Below are 12476 nucleotides of genomic sequence, written 5' to 3' on the forward strand. Positions count from 1 at the left end.
GTGTATAGATGCATGAGCAATTGAACATTTCGGTCAACCAGTGACACAAGTACAGATACTGTACATACATTTGATGTGTAGTTTGAAAAACATCAGCAATATTGCACAGAAACAGGAAGCACAGGGGAGGGGTCCCTGCCCTTGCAAGGTTACAACCTAGAGAATAGTAGGATGGAGACACTGGGGGTAGACAAAGGTGTTAGCAGATGAGTCAGTGGACCAAATTTATCATAGCAGTACCAGCAGTTTTTTTCTTCTTACACAGTTCTAAAGAGCTGGAGGGAATGTTCTGCATGATAATAAGAAAATTCTTAAACTCTACTTAATAGCGGCAGTTCAGCATGAATTTCTAAAACTGCACTACAGTTAACTAAAGTGCAAATCCATTCCTAAACTGACACAGATTAAGAAGTGCTCAATAGCAATTCTACAGGTTGTGCATTGTAGCCTAGGCAGGACTTGTGAAATGCTTTTATTTAAAAAACAGTAACATAAATATTTATAAAAAAAAATATAAAAAACAATGGAGGGGGGGGGGGGGGGCGATCAGACCCCACCACCAGAAAGCTCTGTTGGTGGGGAGAAAAGGTGGTGGTGGTGGTGGGGGGGGGGGGGTGTTAATCACTTGTGTGCTGTGTTGTGCGGCCCTGCTGCTTGGCCTTAAAGCTGCAGTGGCCAATTTTGTGAAAATTGGCCTGGTCTTTAGGGGGGTTTAGCACTGCGGTCCTCAAGAGGTTAAGATGTCTGAGGCTCAGTGCACACCAAAAACCTCCAGCGGATCTGCAAAACGCTAGAGGTTTTTGAAGCAGATTTCAGAGCGATTCTAGGCATGTTTTCTAAACGTTTTTTGGAGCGTTTTTGTGTAGCAGATGTCATATTTTGTTACAGTAAAGCTGTTACTGAACAGCTTTTGTAACAAAAACGCCTGGAAAACTGCTCTGATCTAGCGTTTTTCAGAGCGGTTTTCCACTTTCCTATACTTTAACATTGAAGCAGAAACGCCTCAGAAATCTAAAAAAATGCTGCAGCCCGGGAGTTTGCATTTGTGGAAAAAACTACCTGCTCTGGTGTGCACCATCCCATTCACTTTCATTAGCCAAGTGGTTTTCCCTTTGCAAGCGTTTTAAGAAATGCTCCAAAACCGCTCTGTTGTGCACCAGCCCTGAGACGGTTCTGCATGAATTTCTAAAAACCTACCAATATTTTGTCTCAAAAACTCATGATAAATGTCCCCCAGGGTGCTTTATTGTAGCTATAGAAAATTATAAGCTTGTTTGAACAGATGTGTCTTGAGGGTACATTTGAAAATTTCCAGGCTTGGAGCAAGAAGGACAGGCTGTGGGAGAGTGTTCCAAAATAGAGGTGAATCACTCGTGAGAAGTCCTGGAAGCGGGAGTGAGAGGAGGTGACCAAGCTGGACAACAAGAGGGTGTCATGAGAGGAGCGAAGGTTCCGTGAGTTATTATATTATTATATCTGGAGATTAATAAGAAAATGTATAGAGGGGATAAATGGAATGAGGATAGTATGTAACATATTTGTTATTTATTATTACCATTCATTATTGTTGTTATTTTTATTAGTAACATTTTGGTGTAATGTATAATTATTTACCATAATTATTATTAATATTATTCTTTGTTATCATTGTTGTCTTAATTTTTTTTTAAAACAGGTCATAGAAGCTGTAACTGGATGTTAACCTTTCACACTTCAGAACGAGAGAATGGACTTGTAACAATGCCTTTTCCCTCCCTAGACATTTGTTCACAGTGATTGGTTAATCACAGAAGAGAAAAGGGAGACCGAGAGCCCAATATAGTGTAGTATGTTGTATAAATAGAGAAAAATGTTAAAAGTAAGTATTATACTTACAAACCTGGGTTGCTCTAAGGCAACCACTGTATACGCAGGTGGGGAGATTAAGCCTGACCCCACTCAGGACTAAGATGTCGCTCTCTGTAGATAGGAAAAGAGGGTATATCACCCTTCCACCAAGGGTGGACAACTTAATATGCAAGGATACAGAGGCGCCAGTAGGATAAAACAAGATAAAAGGTTTTCACAGAGGTGCCAAGCTATCAATATACTCAGAGCTGTGAGATACTCCGTTCGTTTATTGCCTGATGAAGCGGGATGTTTGCCCGTGAAACGCGTTGCACTTTTATGTAGGAGTATGTGAATAAATTGGGAATTTTTTTTCTACAATCAACAGCGATTTTTTGTCTGTTTGTGTGTGGACGGTCCACCACCGCCACCTAAACCGTTTTAAACCTTTTATCTTGTTTTATCCTACTGGCGCCTCTGTATCCTTGCAGGTTAATCACAGAGATAACATGATTTGGAGAGTGATGACTGGTTGCTGACAGCTGAGGAATCACATGACAAAGTAGTGGTGGATTCAGAATTAATTTGTCCTGCTGGACTATAAGTTGTGGGTACAGCAATTTCTCAGGAATAATGGAGCATATGGAGGTTGAGATGTTTTATCAAACACGAGTGCATTTCACATGTCAAAGGACTGTGTGGTTGTCTAGATAAAGTGACACGTAGAAATGAAGTTGGCCAGGGGTAGATAAATTGCACAGCTATAGCTAGGTGAACAATTGCTTTTCAATTTCTTTTCAGATCTGTGCATAGTTTCATCTTTTGATGTTATTCTGTATTAAAGTTGTATGAAGCTTTAACCACTTGACACCTGAGGCATTTTTCCTCTTGTGGACCAGAGCAATTTTCACCTGTCAGCGCTCCTGCCTTACTTTTACCAATAACTTAATCACTACTAATCACAGCGTAATGATCTATATCTTGTTTTTCTTGCCACCAATTAGGCTTTCTTTGGGAGTTACAGTATGCCAAGAATTATTTTATCCTAAATGCATTTTAACATGAATAATAAGAAAAAAATATATAAAATGCATTATTTTTCAGTTTTTGACCATTATAGTGTTAAAATAAAACATTCTACTGTGGATAAAAGCCACACATTTTATGTGCCCTTTTGTCCCGGTTATTGCAACGTTCAAAAAATTTCCCTAGGACAATGTATGCTGCCAATATTTCATTTGGAAATAAAGGTGCATTTTTTCAGTTTTGCGTCCATCACTAATTACACGCCCATAAATTAAAAATGAATAGTAATATACTGCCTTGACATACATTTTTAAAAAGTTCAGTCCCTAAGGTAACTACTTATATATTTTTTTTTTGATGTAATTTTTTTCCCCCCTTTTATAAATAAAAAAAAACTTTGGGTATTATGGGAGGGTGTGGGAGGGAAATAGTTAATTATATCAGTCAGTGTGGGGATTTTTATTAAATAAAAAGCAATTTTGGTGCAATATACTATTTGGCCACAAGATGTCCTCAGTCGTCATTTCCGATTCACGTACGTAAGCACGTGAATCGGAAGTAATCCGTGGCTGTGTAACACAGGAAGATACAATGAATGCCGGCGTCTCGTAGACGCTGGTATTCATTGAATCGGGGACTCAGATTTATGAATGGGACCTGCGGTCCCATTCATTAACTTCCCCTCTAAGCGGCGGTAACGGCGGTGCGCGCGCACGCGCGAACGGGAGCGAGCGGCGGCTGCATGCCGCTGCAGACTTGTTTTCACGGCCCTGCTGCATCCTGTCTTTTTTAAAGGGCCGTGAATATACTGCACGGCATGCAGCAAGTAGTTAATTTAATTTCTGGTCTAAAACATTAAAGCGGAATGAAACCCAGCATTTCTTCTTTGCTCTAAAAGATTATTTACAGCATATTATATACTGCCACCATTTTTTTTACTACAACAGCATTCAAAGGGTTAACAATAGGACTTTACAAGCTCCCTGCCAGGAAAGCTGGTTGCATCTGAACTTGATACAGTTAAGTAAACACTTCTCTGACACTTCAGACACTCAGAAAGCATTTCTGCACACATTTGCAATAGGAATACACCAGTTATGAATAAAATGCAATGTCAGCTTGCAGAGCAAAAAAAAAAGTGCACTTTGGGAACTTGTAATTTCTAAATAAATAATAGTACTTATGCACAAAAGCAAATATGATAACCGTATGGCATATAAAAAGTAGGAAAACATGTTTTTTTGGTGAATATTATGCCAGAGTTTTATACCGCTTTAAATGTGGCATAAACGTTACTTGTGGGGTTAATAAGTCAAGCTTCCACTTCACTCAGAAGCTAATTGAAAAGGTTGCTGTTACTGTACAGAGTAGAGTAAACAATTCAGAAAGGCTTTGGCTGTATCTGAGTGGAGAAAGTGGGAGCAGATAATGTTATCTTATTTGCATAGCATCTGCTTAATTACAACACAATCTGATAATTTGTCCTGTAAACTGACAATGCTGTCAATTAGTATTTGCAAAGTGGAACTATGCAGAGCAGGGACAAGGTCCTCCAGCACCCAAGGCTGAGACACCAAAGTGCGCCCCTCCATCCCTGCCACCCCAGCCATCACACACTGATTGCTATTAGACTAAGAGGGCCACAGGGCCCACAACCTCCCCAACACCTTAATATTTAGTTATCTGGCTTGCAGTCATTGCCATGTATCCCTTTGTTCTTATTTCTTTCTGCTTCATACACAATTAGGAATGACAGCTGAATGAATTGTGCGCCCCCTCCTACACTGCACCCTAAGGCTGGAGCCTCTCCAGCCTATGCCTCGGCCCGGCCCTGGAACTATGCATTGCATTGTAGTGACTATAACAATCTGTTCTTGTTTACTAGTTTTATGCTGTGCTTAATGTTTTAAAGCAAAGATGCAATTTTGAGTGTTATACCGCTTTAAGGCAACCAATGAAATCTTGTTCACATGGAAAGTACTGTCAGGTTAAGCAAATCAAAGCAAAAAAAAAATCTATTTTTTTCACAGAAATTGTCGCTTGGTTCATTAAGGATGAGAAAGCGAAAGATTCACTTTCATAAGAATTTTTAAAATTTTCTAAATGAAAATATTGAAGCAGACCTGTGAGAATTTTTTTTAGGATATTAGATACTTACCAGGGTAGAGGTTGTTCTGATCCCCTTTGACCCCATCACTGCTTGTTGGGACCCCTCCTTCATGGCCGTGATCCCGTCTGTTTCCAAGCATGGCTGTAATCCCCAGTGGCACATCCGGGCCCACTCTTGCATAGTAGCCTTGGAGACTCTTGCGCATGGAGGAAAAAGCCTTGGATGAGTGGCTCCTTGCTAATGGGCAGGTGTGGGACATAGTTGCACCTGTGCAATATGGATATGACTGTACATGGATGACCATGGCGGGTAAACCTTATTCATCAAGCCCTTGTCCAAAATGTTCAGAAGTTCCCAGTGCTGGATCAGTGGGGTTGAGGACGATTGGGAAAGCCTTTAGACCACACATGTCAAACTCTTTTTCTCGGAGCCATTAAATTTGGCCCTCGAGGTTTCCTCACGTTGCATTATGTTTGGCCCTCTCTAGACCACCAGGGAAGCTATATTGGAGGTAAAGCCCCAGATCATCAGGGAAGGCATATGGGGGAGGTTGGGGAAAAAACTAAACACTAGGGAACTGTATGGGGGAGGGTGGCGGCCACTAGACACCAGGGAACTGTATGGGGGGAGACTACTAGACACCAGGCAATTGTGTAGGGGTTGGAGGGGGGGGGGCATTAGGCACCAGGGAACTTTATAGGGTGGCCAATAGACATAGAGTTTGTCCCTCGACTAGGTCCCAGTGTTCAGTTTCGGTCCACTTTGTATTTGAGTTTGACACCCCTGCTTTAGACTATCCAGAGGCTTTCCTCTACTGAGGTAAGTATCTAACTCTTATTTCATTTTGCACTTTAGGTATACTTTAAGACTGCCTTTTTTCTCTAGTGTCATATATTATGTTTAATTAATTTGTGCATGCTTTCAGTTACCATTCTGATATTGTATCAGACAGAAAACTGATTTTACTGATAATGTTGATTCTGTTTACTGTAGGGTGTGCATGCGTTTGTGTATTCTGAACAAAGTGATTCTATAAATTGGACGCAATAATGGAAAGCTATATTTAAACATTATAATAGAAAATAGTTTGATCAGCAGGACAATTCTACTGTGAGTTTTTGCAATTCTAACAGGGAGATTTTTTTCTTTTCTTTTCTATAAATTGCAATGCTGTGAATAAGAACAATCAAATATTAAGAGAGGCTTTCTAGCTCAGATTTTCTATTATGTAGATAAGCATATGGATGATTGTTGTTATTATATTACAGTAATAGTAGTACACAATGCACATAGCACACATTACAGAACAATTCACTCCCAAACATGCTAAGCCACTGAAGAATTACAGAGGCTGGGTTGCTTTCAGTGTTGATGGTGTTCTCTGAACTCTTGCAGTTGTATTTTCATCTAAACAAAGACAGTAAATAAGATGTTTATTTACAGCACAAGTACATTCAAGTAAGACAACAGACAATCCTATAGTAAAGTCACAGTTATAACAATAGCTGTAGTACAACTTTTTAAAAATGACATTTTAATAACTGTCCATATTGTAGAAGTTTTGAGCAAGTCCTAAACTTTCTTTTAACCTACTATACTGCAGTAGGCTTGCCGGAGAAATGCTTGATTTACTAAACTCCTTGAAGCAGGGCCAGGCCGAGGCATAGGCTGGAGAGGCTCCAGCCTCAGGGCGCAGTGTAGGAGGGGGCGCACAATTCATTCAGTTGTCATTCCTAATTGTGTATGAAGCAGAAAGAAATAAAAAAAGGGGCTACTTAGCAGTGACTGCAAGCCAAATAACTAGATATTAAGGTGTTGGGGAGGTTGTGGGCCTTGTGGCCCTCTTGGTCTAATAGCAATCAGTGTGTGACGGCTGGGGTGGGAGGGATGGAGGGGCGCACTTTGGTGTCTCAGCCTTGGGTGCTGGAGGACATTGTCCCTGCTCTGCCTTGAAGGACACCTGAATTAAAAGGCTTATTGAGGCTGCCATATTCATGGTTCTTTGACTATGGTAGGGATTAGATTGTGAGCTGCTTTGAGGGGCAGGTGACAAGACACTATACTCTGTACACAAAAGTTCCCTACATGTTTTACCCAAGAGGAGCTTCGTCAAGGAGAACCCAGTAAGGTACTAAGTGCAAAAGTGCTGGTTGCGAGGTGCTGAAGTTACAAAGTATTAAGACATAAAGTGCCGTAAACAATAGCAAACAAAGTATATACTATGGAGAATATAAGTTTTGGAAAGTTCCTGATAAAGCTTGAAAGCTCCTTCTAACTGTGCTGCTTATATACAACTAACCCGAGTGAGTGCCCTCCCTCACAATAACAGATAGAAACTACTCCCCATCTTGAGTCCCACCCATCAAGAATTCCCCTCTGGCTGCCAGGTACTAATTGTTCAATGCCTAATTGGTGAAATATCCATCCAAAAAATATGTAAATGTCACTACTCAGATGTATAAAAGATTTGAGATTTCCATCTTACATGCTGGAGTGCATAAATAACTGGTATACCCCTCGTGTCTCTGATTTAAAGGAGACCTGAACCAATTAAAAATAAACACATGATGTACCTGCAAATGAATTTTACATACTTACCTCCCTGTCAGTTCCTCTCAGAAGCTCACCATTTTCTTCTAACAATGATCCCTTACAAGCTTTTGTCAGAACTGAAATGTATCAGTGGCTGTCAGTTATAAATCAGTTGCTGTCAGTTATAGTTGAAAAGACAAGTGATGTGTAAGGTAATGTCCATGTTTCCCTATGGCTCAAGTGGGCAATATTACAGTTTAACAGTGTGTTGACCCGGAAGCTGTTACAGAGTCATTGCCGTTTTTAAAATGGAGGATGTATAATTCCATCAATCACAGTGGACAAACAGGACATGGGAGATGAGAAAGATATTGAAGAGTAGACCACATGGAAGGCAAGTATGACATGTGTATGTTTATTTTGACTTTTCATTTTCAGTTCAGTCTTGCTTTAAAGTGAACCTAAAGCCAGTTAAAAAAAATGAGATTAACTCACCTGGGGCTTCCCTCAGCCCCCTGCAGCCGATCGGTGCCCTCGCAGCTCTGCTCCGATGCCTCTGGACCCGCCGGCGACGACTTCCGGTTTCGTCCGTCACCGGCCGACAAGCATGGGAACGCGAGTGATTGTTCGCGTTCCCAGCCTGTATATCGCCCCCTATGCTGCTATTGCAGCACGCTACTAATCCAATCAACATCTGATCTGAAAGCTTCTTCAGGATCTATGGTGAATAATATTAGAGGCAGATGATCAGCAGAACAGCCAGGCAAATAGTATTATTTAAAAGGAAAAAAAATATAGCAGCCTTTATACAACTCTCAGTTCAAATGTACTTTCAGCGCTGGAACCCACAAGGGCGATTTTCAGAGCATTTTTGGAGTGTTTGAAAGCGCTAGCGTTTTGTAAAAATGCTCAGCTACTGTGAACGGATGGGGCAACTTCAACTAGAGCGATTGCGATTCAGAAAATCGCAAGCGCAGGACATGCAGCATTTTGGGAACGTTAGTGCTTCAATGTAAAGTATATCATCGCTGGCGTAATCGCTCAGCAAGACCTGCACGGAGCGATTTTGCTAGCGTTTTAAAGTTACTGCATACTGTAACAAAATTAAAATTAATTGAAAGGACCAATCAGACTTTAAAATGCTAATCGCTACACAACCGCGGGCAAATTGATACACTTTTTAAAATCGCTCCCTAAAACGCTCATTAAACTGCTTACAAACTGCTCATACAAAATGCTAGCGCTTGCGATTAGCGATTGCGTTTTGCAGTGGGTTCCAGGCCTCAGGGTCCATTCACACTGGGGTGATTAGCGGGCAATTCCCGCTAATCGTGAAGTGCTAGCACAATACTAACTAATGGCAGTGATCTCACTGCCATGATTGCCGCTGATTGCTGGCGATTCGCATTAGCGACAATCACAAAATGCGGTGCATACAGCATTTTACCGTGATTCTAAAACGATAGCGATACAATGCTTAAAAAACGGTTAGCAAGATCGCTAAAAAATCGTGACAGTGTACAGTGAATTTACAGCGCTAACATTTTGCGATTGACAGTGTGAATGGATCCTAAAGGACAACTAAAGTGAGCGGGACATGGGAGCTGTCATATTTGCACATTGCCTGGCTGCCCTGCTACTGCACTGCTTCTTAGGCCCAGTGCACACCAAAACCGCTAGCCGATCCACAAAACGCTAGCAGTTTTTGGAGCGTTTTTGCTGGCGTTTCTCGAGAAAACACTAGCTTTTTTTTAAAATAAGTGTGGCGTTTTTGGTAGCATTTGCGGTTTGCGTTTTTTACTTTAAAGTGGTTGAAATAGCTCAAACAAAGGGTAAAAAGTGTTATATTGATGATGTATGTGTTGTGAGTTAAGTAATCAAGCAGTAATTAAGGTCAATTGAACAATATAAAAAGGGTGTTTCCCTTCACAGCCTTGTGGGTTTGTTGAGGAGTATCTAGATAGGTTTTTGGAGAGTAGAGTGGGTGGTTTGAAGAGAATGTATCCTGATCTGATTGTGTTATTTGCTGTAGCAGCATATATGAGGGGCAGACCAAGGGCCCGGAGATTCTGGGTGCATCCTATGCTGCAAGTGCAGCATAGGAAGGGGCAATTTTGGATCCTTTACTGTGATTTGAGGCGTCATCCTGAAAATTTTTTTGGCTACACCCGGATGTCTATTGCCAGGTAAATGTTCTTCATGTTATGTACATATATAACAATCTGTGTTCAGAATATATGTATAATATATACCTTTAAATGTGTCGTATGCTTCTTCATGTTGTTTTGTGCACACACTGTGTAGCAATATACATCATCTTGCGTTTGAGTAACATTATATTGATTTTGCCCATAGCAAACACAGTTTAGCGTCACATCATGTTATAAAATGCAGCATAAACATAGATCTCTACATTTCTTGTGGGGTTTACATTAAACCAGGTGCCTGATTTTCCTGCTAATTGAGTTTTTTGGATCATCGTCGGCACAGCCCCTGAAGAAGCTTGGCATTCAGGTGGTCATAGTCAAGGCACAGTCTATTATTGTTAGAGTTGTGTTAATCAGACACTACTGCAGTCAAGAAAATGTTGAGGACAGTAGAGCAACAGGTATATTTAAACCTGCAACATACACCTCCCTAAAAGTTACATTTCACTTATATTAGCCTGCTGAAAGGAGGTGTTTGATGGCAATTTATCATGCATTATCCAACATGTCAGACACAGTAATGACAATCTTATATGGTGCAATGGTTTATTTTTCACACCTTTATAAGAAAGTAACAATGCCGCTTAATTGTTAACAACAAAGTATTTGTTTTAAAGTGACAGACATCCACATGTATGAATATATACTAGCATCAATTTGGAAAATGAAAGAAGGTTTGCCATACCAACAGCAACTTACATTCTCAACCTAACTTTCTCGTTTCACAGTTTTGATACACTGTTGGAGAAGTTGAGGGATGGTCTTAAAAGAAAAGATACAAATTGTTCATATTCAGCTACATATCTGCTCATATTAGAAGAGCTTCGTTTAGGAAGAGTTTTTCGAGAGGTTCCGAGTTACACCTCTCACCTGCCAACCTCTTATATGATACTCTCAGTCTTGATTGCAGTAACTGCTGTCCAGGGCTCCTCTCCTAGGTCCAACTGACAGGACAGCGTTGGTTAGTTTTCCTTTTCTACCAATTCTCTGTCAGCCTATAATAGGTTATGAGTGACAGTGATGGGTAGGATAATAATCCTCTGAATAGACTTAGTACTGATAAGCATTTAGACTTGGTTGGTCTGCCTTTACCTGTACAACAATCACATATTTTTATATATATTTTAATTGCAATGCTTTGTATGTTCTACACTTTCTGCTGTATCTGATGATCGGTTATTTTTGAATTGTTACCGCATTGTACTCTTTACCTTTTTTTTAAAAATGCAATAAAATTGGATTATAATGAAAAAAAAAAAGAAAAGATACAAATTATCGACGAGCTATTTCGCCAACTGAAAGACTCCTCATAACATTGAGGTAAACATTCTTAAACAACATTTTAACATAAAACATTTTATCTCTAGCTGAAATTACTATCAATCTTGTTGGAATAGAAATTCGGTCATTGTATTATCAGCATTGAAAGATGGTGGTGTACTGTCAGAGCTGCTTTGTGAGGTGTTTTGAAAGCTCAAATCAGTGTACACTGGATTTTCATGTGACAATGATGAAGTATGATAGGTATGAGGTGGCTCATGACGTACAGGTGGTGGCATGGGGAAATGACCATGGCGAGCATGTCGGATGTTTGGCCTATGCATAGCAGGGTAAGTAGGTGGGTCATACATAGGATGAGTATGGTAACGTTGGTGTTGGTATTGAGGGTAGTGATGTTGAGGGCCAGACATGTGTGGTTGAGAAAAGTAATGGTGACTACCTTCTGAATGCAGTCTGTCAGTTTGTAAAAAACTGTCCAGTGCATTTGAGATAGCAAGCCTGGCTGCCCATTGCTTGTCTTCAGGAACTTTTTGCAGAAAAGGCACTAAACTTAAAAGATATTGTGTGCATGGATCTTTTAATTTTGCTACTTCTTCCTCTCTTTTATCCATGTAATCCACCGCCTTTTCTATAGAAGTAATTAGCTTCTCATCATATTCAGCCCTGCTTATACCTCTTCCCATTCTCCTTCCTTGTGTAGATGCCCTGAACCCTCTCTGTGTCACATTGGTGCGTGTCCTGGTAGATGGGGTTTTGTGTGTGTTGTGGTGGAGTAGATGCACTCTCATCCTGTGTTGGTGTCTCTTGGTCCTGGGAACAGACATCTTGTGTATCAAGGTCACTGTCTGTTTGTGGTAACACTTCTGCTTCTTCCTCTGCTGGGTCTGGTGGTAGGCTATCTTCAGTTCTTAAAAAAAACATATAAAACAATATACTAAGCATATGTTTAATGATGGTATAGCAATAGGTTCACATTTGCGCTATACTTACGTCGGATAATCATTATGTGGTCTGAGGAATTCTAAGATGGATGTGAATTTGTATTTCACCCGTTGTGCTGCCAGAACCACTTTTTGATTCCTGAAACTGTTTTTCCAACTCTTTCCGATAACTATCACGTACCGACTTCCATCTTCTACGAAGAACAGCAACTAAAAAACATAATTTAACATATTTTTTTTATTTACAGATTCTTGGCTACAGGACAATCGTATGCGGCACTGCATTATCAATATAGGATGGGAAGAAGTACTATTCGTTATCTGGTTTTGGACACCTGCACTGTACTTTGGAATGTGCTTCAGCCAGACTTTATGGCCACACCTGATTCTGCTATGTGGGAGTCAAACATTCAGATGTTTTGGGACAAACACAGGTTTCCTAACTGCCCAGGAGCAGTGGATGGCAAACATGTCAGAGTGGTCATGCCTGCCCGCAGTGGCAGTCTTTATTACAATTACAAAAGATACTTCTCACTTGTGTTAATGGCTGTG

General features: G+C 40.4%; 1 long non-coding RNA gene across 1 annotated transcript; it reads right to left on the reverse strand.

The window, feature by feature from the left end:
- Nucleotides 1-11543: 11543 nt before the first annotated feature.
- On the reverse strand, nt 11544-12130 carry LOC137561530 (uncharacterized). The gene is made up of 2 exons (XR_011030042.1): nt 11974-12130; nt 11544-11890 (listed from the first exon to the last, which is right to left on the reverse strand). It is a non-coding gene; the product is annotated as an uncharacterized lncRNA (long non-coding RNA).
- Between the last annotated feature and the right edge of the window lie 346 nt (nt 12131-12476).

Source organism: Hyperolius riggenbachi, chromosome 3, assembly GCF_040937935.1.
Source record: "Hyperolius riggenbachi isolate aHypRig1 chromosome 3, aHypRig1.pri, whole genome shotgun sequence".
In the NCBI taxonomy this organism is placed as follows: domain Eukaryota; kingdom Metazoa; phylum Chordata; class Amphibia; order Anura; family Hyperoliidae; genus Hyperolius; species Hyperolius riggenbachi.